Genomic DNA, 10,030 nt, shown 5'->3' with positions numbered 1-10,030 from the left:
CTTAAAACGTACGGGCACGCACTATACTTAAACAAAACTTACGGGCACGCACTATACCTAAACAAAGCGTACGGGCACGCACAATACTTAAACAAAACGTACGGGCATGCACAATACTTAAAGTGTACGGGCACGCACAATACTTAAAGCGTACGGGCACGCACAATACTTAAAGCGTACGGGCACGCACAATACTTAAAGTGTACGGGCACGCACAATACTTAAAACGTACGGGCACGCACTATACTTAAACAAAACGTACGGGCACGCACTATACCTAAACAAAGCGTACGGGCACGCACTATACTTAAACAAAACGTACGGGCACGCACTATACCTAAACAAAGCGTACGGGCACGCACAATACTTAAACAAAACTTACGGGCACGCACTATACCTAAACAAAGCGTACGGGCACGCACAATACTTAAACAAAACGTACGGGCATGCACAATACTTAAAGTGTACGGGCACGCACAATACTTAAAGCGTACGGGCACGCACTATACTTAAAACGTACGGGCACGCACTATACTTAAACAAAACTTACGGGCACGCACAATACTTAAACAAAACGTACGGGCACGCACTATACTTAAACAAAGCATACGGGCACGCACTATACTTAAACAAAACGTACAGGCACGCACTATACTTAAACAAAACGTACGGGCACGCACTATACTTAAACAAAGGCACGCGGTTTCCACGTTGTTGTGTTTTTTTTAAAAAAAATTTACTTTCGAAATCTGAAGATTTCGTAAGTATATTGATGACTTCCATCCTCTGTTTGTGTGTGTGTTTGTGTATCTGTTTGTAGGCACGATCACTCGAGAACGGAAGAAGCTACCAATGTCAAATTATACCACGTGATTCAGGAGGGTGATGGCTAGTGCTGATTAGATTTTGGTCAAAGGTCAAGGTCACAGTGAGGTCAAACATAATTCCATAAATTCATGTGGAGAAATGGAGTATTTTTGCTTCGGTCGACGTTACGAGTTCAGTTTAACTTCAATTTGAATTTTGTCTTCGGTTTTTGCGATCGCTTAGGATGCTTAACACTGGGTTGTCGAAATTCTGGTAAAAAATCGGATGTTTTGGAGACGTTTTAAGATTGTATAAAAAATATTTCACTCGCCGCGTCACGGCTCGTCACGTGGTGCAGTGCGCTCGAGCAGAGGCATCGTTGAGTCACGTCAAGGTTTTCCGTGTGCGCGCTGACGGTGTTTTCGATAAAGATGGTGTTTAAAAGTCATTTTTTATCCCAATAAAGGTTATCGTCGCATGCCTGACTCGCTGAGCCGTCGGAGTATGTAAAGATTGTTGGTGGATGGCCGAATATTACGGTTTTGTGACTTTGATAAAATAATTGCATGGAGAAATGGAGATTTTTGCTTTGGTCGACATTTCGATTTTTGATGGTTTGGTACAGAATCATCGTAGAAACTTCTGATTTACGTCGCTACCATCTCTAGAGACAGCTTTTATTAGACAAGGTCAGAGGTCAAGTTGACGATTTCGTAAGTACCAGTCTATGACTGCTTGTTTTATTTTTTTGCACGTACGGCCACGCACGTACGGGCACGCACAAGTGGAAATGATAAACGTATTTACAAATCAACAAACTGTGTACAATTATTGGAAAGAAGAGAGTGCACGTCCGGACAACAACAGATCTTAATCCCTCGTCTCCTGGTCTCGTGGTTTGTGAGAGGTAAAGAATTACATAAATGTTCACATTACAACTGATTTTAGCTCATTCCTTTGGTGAACCCTTTTGATGGCATGCAAATCAAGAACGCAATCTTTAACGACGACGCATAAATGTCAGGAACTAAGCGAGTAATGGAATGCTAAATTAAGAACTGAACTCGTATCGGCGCTGTTTTAGTAATACATGTGCTACGCAAAGCTTATCACATGTCAACATTGTGTCTGGAGGTATAGTGACCGAGCGAAAAGTATGTGGATCTTTAAAATGCCATGTTACCCAAAAATAACCCTTATAATTCACATGTCAAAATTTATTCAACTGAAATGTAATTCCCTTCTCATTTCATAGAGGATATGGATATCAAAAAGCTTTTCATGACAGCATCAAGTAGAACATCCCCGACCACTCTCCTGGAGCAATCAAGTTCCCAGAAAGACGTGGACGATTCAAAGGAGAAGATAGCAGAAAAGGGTGCATGTGCGAGTACTCGGCCTAATTTCCCAGATCAGTCTTTTCAACCTCATGATGTCAGTTGTATCCCAGTCCAAATATTGCCAAACCAAAAGTTGAAGTTTCAACAACAGTAGTTCAAAGATTTTCCGTGGCTTAATTTTGATCAGAGCATCGGCGGTGTACTCTGTCACACCTGTACGGACGCTTCTCGTGAAAAACTTACCGAACTTGCCCGCTGTGCAGAAGACGCATTTGTCTCGAAGGGCTTTCGGAACTGGAAAAAGGTTGCAGAAAAATTCAGACAACACGAACGATCAAACACACATAGGCTTGCCTCTGAAAATCTGAAATGTCGCAGAAGTCAACCTGGTGTCCATGTGCAGCTGAGCAGCAAGCTTCTAGAAGAGCAAAGATCTGCACGGTCAGCACATCTGAAGATTATCACCTCACTGCAATATTTAGCCCGACAAGGTTTTGCGATTCGTGGGAATGATGCCTCTGAAGGGAATTTAAAAATGCTCTTACAGTTGCGGGCTGAGGATGATGTAAACCTCAAGATGTGGCTTTCAAGGAAGACGACGTTCACAAGTGGAGAAATTCAGAACGAAATTCTACAGTTGATGAGTCATGCCATCCTCAGAAATATCTGCAGTCACGTGAATGAAATGTCCACTCAGTTCGGACTCGTAACTGATGGAACGCAAGATATTCAGCGTAATGAGCAGGAGTCGGTGTGTGTGCGCTATGTGACGGATTCATTTGATGTTGAAGAAGATCTCATCGGCCTCTACCAAGTATCGTCAACAACAGGAGTATCACTTTTTAAGATCCTTCAGGATGTCCTAATTCGGTGTCAACTCCCTATTGAACACCTTAGAGCGCAGACTTACGATGGGGCAAGCAACATGTCCAGAAAGTACAAGGGCTGTCAAGCACAGCTAAAAAAAACTCCAACCGCTGGCCAAATATGTTCACTGTGGAGCTCATGTCACCCAACTCATTACATCCAAAGCCCTACAAACTGCACCGTTCATAAGAGACGCCCTTGATTATGTCCAGGTACTCGGCAACATCTACAACTACTCTGGAAAATTCAAGCATCTGTACTTGAATATCCACGCTGACGATGCTGACACTCCTTGCCCTACACTACTGAGGCCAATTTGCCTGACGCTTTGGTAAACTCGTTCTCCTGCCGTGAAATAGATATTGGATAATTATGAAGCTTTACTGGATGCCCTTCAACAAGCAAGTGATGACTTTGGTACAAACACGGCATCGCGAGCCAACGGTATTCGAAGCTGTCTTTCATCAGGAAAGTGTGTTCTCGGTCTGTTTGCATCATTGCCCGTTCTCCAATCCCTTGAATACCTCAATAAGGCACTTCAGGGTTCACAAGTTACCGTCTCTGGTATGCTTACTGCTGCAAAGGTAACTGCACAGAATCTCCAATCTCTCCGTTCCGACCAAATGTTTGAGGAGGTTTTCGAAGCAGCACAACAGAAGCTCCAGCAGTGCCAACTCAATCCAGTGACCCTCCCTCGTAAGCGCAAGCTTCCAAAGAGACTTGCTGGAGGCACACAGGAATACACTGCCAATTCTGCAGAGGAGGTATACAGAGTTGGATTTTTCAAAGTCATCGACAGCGCATCCAAGAACTTGAACGAGTACTTCACATCAACCGACCTCATGGCGTATAGGGACTTGGGTGAAATGCTCCTGTCTGGGTCATTCAAACCACAAATAGTCCGCAAATATCCCGAACTGTCGGATTCCCAAGAGCAAGAACTTTCCTTCTTTCGTAACCAGTTCAGTGGTTCATCTGTTGAGGATTACCGTAAGATATTTGTCGACATGGTGCCGGAAGTCTGTCGAATGTTCCCACAGGTAGAACGTTTGCTTCGGCTTCTATTGGTTTCGCCAGCAAGTTCGTGCGAAGCTGAACGGTCATTCAGTGCACTCAGGCGTATGAAGACTTGGTTACGTTCCACAATGACCCAACAACGCCTCAACCATCTCATGATCTGACTGCACTTGACCCCCAAGACATTGCTACAAAGTTTTTAACTGGATCGGCAGGCAAGAGGGTTCATATTTTTGGCAAGTTTTAAGGTAAGTTGACCGTACTCGTATAATATCAATTTGTATGTCAGTCTAGTTTTCAGTTTATGTTTGGTGAATCGGTTCAAGTGTCGTGAGAAGGAGGCTTGATAAACAATTATATATATATATATATATATATATATATATATATATATATATATATATATATATATATATATATATATATATATATATATATATATATATATATACCGGGCGTAGTGGTGTGCGCCTGTAATCCGGCTACTCGGAGGCTTGGGTTGGAGGATCGCTTGAGGACGGGAGCTCTGCACTGGGCCGTGCTATGAGAGGGTGTAGGGCAGCCTGGAATCATGGCGAAACCCAATCCTTATCCTTGTATCGTAAGAGGCGACCAGGGTTGTGTCAGAAGGGCATCCGGCGTAAAACCTATGCTAAATCGGTATGCGGATCATAACGGATGATCCGCTGTGGCGACCACTAACAGGAGCAGCCGAAAGACGAACAACATATATGTGTATGTATATATATATGTATATATATATATATATGTATATGTATTTCTTTGATGACACTTGAAACTTTGAAATGTGTATGATTAATGTTTAATTAATTCCGCTCCATCTGCTTACATTTGATAAAAAGATAGTCGATATCTGGTCAGATTAATTTAAGGGATTTGTGTGATCAGAAGGCAGCATGTCAACGAGCGTATAAAATCAAGAATTTGCAAGGGCAGACTTGCTGTGTTCACGCCTGCACGAAGTGGGCTTCGTGGTGTGGACATGCAATGTCCCACCCCCCCCCCCCCCCCACTTTTCAAAAGCAATCGACACCCTTGGGGGCAGACATCCATGTAGGGAGGTACCACTCCTGTGAATGGCCGGCTTAATGCCAATTTGGAGGCAATCACACACCTGAGCAGTGGTGAGTGATCATATTCCAAGCATTGGCTAACCCGATGCCAATTCTCAGGGTAACTTAATTTAACCACTTCTCCCACCCCCACCACCATCCCTTGGGATTTGCCTATGTCGTTAGAATGAGCAGAATGTAGTGCAGGAAAGCACATTCTTTAAAAATTGGCATTTATTCAATAATAAACACTCGTGGGCAAACATTGCCCAATCAAGGTGTGCAAAGTTGGTGGAGACAGATCTCAACAGACTCACAGCTGTAATTGCTGTCAAAGTTGCTTCCACCAAGTATTAATTCAGGCGGTGGACACTTTTCCATCCAAGATATTCTAGTTTTGTATTTTACTTAATTTTCTGAAATTTGTAGAATTTGTTTTTCACTTGGAAGTTGTGGGTTGTGATGTGTAAATAAAGGTTGAACTGGAAGGGCACTCGGCAGAGCACGTACCTCCGCCATGTAATGCCTGATCTATGAGAACATATCAGGTCCAATACATTTTTGAAATATCATGCGATACAGTACTATATCGTTTTTGTCCCTATCTCTCAATGGTGAAGAATCACTTAAAAAATTAGATAAATCTCGTATCCGGATTCGGATCTTCACCAAAATCAAATCTAATTAATCATGGTTACACACCCATTCTGTCCACCAAGTTTCATCCGAATCCATCCACAACTTTGAGATATCGTACTATATATCATTTTTGGCTTATCTCTCAATGGTGAAGAATCATTTAAAAATTCTAGTCGTCGGATCTGGATGTGGATCTTCACCAAAACCGAATTAGTTCATTCTTGTCACACACCCAACCTGTCCACAAGATTTCATTCGGATCCGTCCACCACTTTTTGAGAAATCCTGTACACAGACAGACAAATAGGCAGACAAACAGACAGAGAGGGGTGAAAATGTAGGCCTCCTCCTTCACCCTTTGTGACGGAGGTAAGAATACACATACTACCCTTTGACTACCATCTTAGATTGGCCATCTTTCTGACAGTAAGCTGCCATTCTGAAAAGTATGTCATTTTTCATCATCTAAGGATATAATGTGGTTTAAAAAACACATAAATATGTTTAGTCCGACCATAATATGGTCCTGATAAGTGGTCTTGCTTGTGGACTCTTCATAGTTGCTGATGCCTAACGGTTATGATGGCTGGCTTAAGATCTTGGGGGTGCCGTTGACTGCAGACAATTTGCTTTACCGCACAAGGTGAACCAGTTGGATTGACTCAGCCTGTCATCCTTCCGAGGTCGACAAAATGAGTGCCAGCTTACTGGAAACAAGGGGCACTTCATCAGCGGCACAGCCACGCTTCCAGAAAAGATGCAACCAGCAGCCACAGGCTGCATGCGAAACAAGAAGAAGTTGCTGATCTGGATGTGAAAATTGAATGTGAAATTAAACATTGTTGCAAACAAAACTGACTGCACACAATTCGCTCGCTGATGAAACTACGAGCTTCCCAAGAAATAAATAATAGAACATCATGTTCTACACGTCCAAAACCGATACTTAACATGTTGAGCTTCACATTTCATGCTTGTTTGTCTTTTGAGAGATCTCTCAACTCAAGTGCAACACCTCAAACAGATTGATCGATAATTCCATGTTGTGACTTCAGACCATAATGGACCCAGTGGAATTCAGTGAATGAGTGGACAAATCCTTTATGGTAACTGAGGCCTTCATCAAAAGACTTTCCTCTCTGGCTGTCAGAAGGTTATCACATCCCAGGAGATTCTCAGATGATGACAACAATATAATTTCTGCCCATCACCTGTCGAGCTTCTATTGAGGATTGCCATTGACGTCGTCTCCCATCCTGAAAGTGAGGATATGCTCAAGAACTTACGTACGCAGTGACGATTCATCAACACCAAAAGTTTGGATGCCCAGGCAATCAAACACCCAGATATATCCTTTTTTTTCACATCCAGGCAGACCGTCATCAAGCATTTTGGGAATGCACTTCTAAAAATCATGATGCACAGGCAATGCATCCTCAGCTGATTGCAGTTTTGTTCAAATTCGTCTTGAAGGTGGGTTGTTCACCTGTGACCAGCAAACCTCGTAAATCCTGAAAACATCTGGAAGCTCCAGAGAAGGAGGTCACACCACATTCCTGTTGAAGTAACTTTAGTTACAATTTTTATTACTCTTCGCTCTCGTGTTGTTCAAGCATCAGCTGAGAGGAAGATTAATTTTATTCTCTTTTTCGCCATGCTTTCACGCTCGTCGGAAATTACCATGAGGTCCTGAAATTTACGGATCAAGTCGCATGGCCGGTCGGGAAATTCCCAAAGGTTGCAGAAAAATGTTACTTTGAAGAAACATTCCCATGTTTTTTTCATCCCAAACACTTGAAAATGTTCATTCCAATATCGCTGTGTTTTCACGGGAACAAACAAAATGTCATCCATGCGGTTTGTCCGTGCCGAACTTTGCGCTTACAACTAAACAGGATCCCGCTACTCTAATCAAAAAACATCATCGACTGAAATATTGTTTTTCCTTTTTCTATTTTTTTCTAAAAGCTATAAAATAACTTCACAGTGAGAAAACATATGGTTTTGTTATATTTGTACTCAAACCAAAATTTGTTCCCAGAAAGATATGTGGGACGTCAACTATTTAAAAAAAAAAAAGTGCCGCGTCAGTGTTTTGGAAAAGAAAAATGTCATCACGATTCAAAACACATTTCAGCCCCAAACTAAGCTGAGCAATTCGAACGCCTAATGTGCGTAAAGTCATCAGTATACCGCTGGGGGAGGCCGAGACCTCAAAGACTGCACTGTTGAAGAAGTTTGATGTCCAATTGGGACCTGAAAGCATCTTAGCTATTTGGTGAAAAAGTATTTAAGAACTAATCTTTGTCATGGCCTGAGCATGCCCTTTGTGTTGCAAAGTATTACCGGACGTTGGAATGGAGGGAGTGGGTGAACGAATTGGATAATACCAAATTCCTCGGATGCAGAATCTTAGTTTAGCAACCGCAAGCGCATTCTCTTGGGTATGGGGAGTGCGGTGCTATAGAGTCCCTAAATTCCCCAATGCCGGGGACATCTGTCATTCCCAAGGATATTCCAAACTGTTTCCAAAATTCTTGAAGTTCTTTGCGGGTTTGAAGCGACGGAAATCGAACGAAGCGTGCATTACAGGCATCTCATTGCAGAGGCCTCCTTAAACTTTCTTTACTCAAAGTTTTTTTTTTTGATTTTGTTCAGAGTACTGGCTTGTCAATGGGGCTGGCTGGTTAGCCTTGAGGTTTGTTGGACTCACCTTTGAGCTGTCGAGCCTGGGGTATAATCTTGACCAAGCAATTAACTGTCACCCTGGTGTTTCGCATGCAAGGTGAGACATCAATGTGTGTGCGGTCCATCATAAAATGGTACGCTGGAGGACTGGTCGACCGGCAATGGTCATTGGTGGACATTCGATCCCATTGTATCTTTTGTGAATAATAGGTGACGTATTGCTGGCTCCCTGGCCAAATTCTGTCCCAAATCATCACCTGCCAAACATCAGGCCCAATCTGCTTGTTTGTGAAGGATAAACGTTCCCTAGCTAACCACACAAGAAGGTGAAAGTAATTGAGGCCATTAAAGACGTAAGTAGTAGTATTATTGCAGTCGTCGACTTGCCAAAAGTGTTGATGTAACATCAAAACCAAAATCAGATCAAAGCCAAATTCAAATCAAAACCAACCCCGATCGATCTTACAGTTTGCATGCAATGCACGGTTCTTTGGGAGGGACGAAGTCCATACAATTTCATGACCTTCATGAGATTGTGGTGCATTTACATAGCACACAGCATCGCACTCTCACTATACAGTGTTTCTCCTTGTCAATGTATAATAACTTGTTTGCTCAGCAAATAATAATGAACGCAAAGCAAGCGTCGCTGTTGTTAGAAATTTTTATTGGCTTATAACACATCAGGAGGTTCAAACACTGTATATTAAATCTGTTTTGTTTGTTAAATGGCTGTTGCTTTAATTCGAGTTTCCATTGAGATTTGAAATCTTTACAGCACAGGGCGAACATTGCTAAACAATCACCGAGTGCTTGTATAAACACAGTTGCACTTTTAGCACAAGCACAGAATACTTTTGCTCACGTCCTGACTGCTCGCACAAATGACTGGTTTTCCCCCCAAAAAAATCATTTCACGCAACCATCAATCACTGTAAAATAATTAAAATGCTGCAAGTCTTAGTAATCTATGCAATCAAAGGAAAAAAAGGTCACGATATTGCTGGGGTGCAACGACGCAGTGCCCCTCTCCCCCAATCCTCCATTATATTTTAGGACTCTGCCGGTGGAGCACAATGGTCTACTCTTTTCAGAAGAAGTACATATATTCAGGCTATTAAATTGCAATTATAAATTATATCGAAGCCTTTTTACCCTTTGTCACCTCGCTCTTCCATGAGCCTCGACTTGCAAGAAAAATAAATTGTGATCTCACCTTTGACCATACTTTGAACATGTCCAATTTTATGATACGTTATTGCTAACCTCTTGAGAAACGAGATTGCCATTAAGTGAACATTGCTTGTCGGCCTAACACAGTAACTGTCGAACAGCTTGAGTCGAGTTTCAGCCAAACTAATTCAGCATGGTTCGAGCATCAACTATACTTACGACTGGAAAATATTGTTACATCCCCGGCGGGTAAGGGTCGAGAAGATCTCTGCGTCGGCGGTAAATTTGGGTGTGAATCTGTCTCTCAGACGCACGACCACGGTGAATCTGCCTGAGAGAATTGGCCGAGCGAACCTGTTAGGCGATCTGCTTTCAAATGGCCACCTCGGGACCTTGATGGTCGGACGGCCACCAAGTGGTGATCAC

At 42.6% G+C, this 10,030-nt stretch overlaps 2 long non-coding RNA genes across 4 annotated transcripts in view; one reads left to right on the top strand and one right to left on the bottom strand.

Annotated features, from left to right (window-relative positions):
• The window catches only part of LOC147029647 (uncharacterized), a 71,002-nt gene that overhangs the window by 3,044 nt on the left and 57,928 nt on the right, over positions 1-10,030 (top strand). The window lies entirely within an intron of this gene.
• LOC147029648 (uncharacterized) overlaps positions 1-10,030 on the bottom strand; it is an 84,540-nt gene that overhangs the window by 39,959 nt on the left and 34,551 nt on the right. The gene's annotated exons all lie outside the window — the stretch shown is intronic.

This window comes from Eptatretus burgeri, chromosome 3, assembly GCF_056783735.1.
Source record: "Eptatretus burgeri isolate ZD-2024b chromosome 3, Ebu_testis_v1, whole genome shotgun sequence".
NCBI classification, from domain to species: domain Eukaryota; kingdom Metazoa; phylum Chordata; class Myxini; order Myxiniformes; family Myxinidae; genus Eptatretus; species Eptatretus burgeri.
Note: the sequence above shows the minus strand (reverse complement) of the source record. Positions and strands in the feature narration are given on the sequence as shown.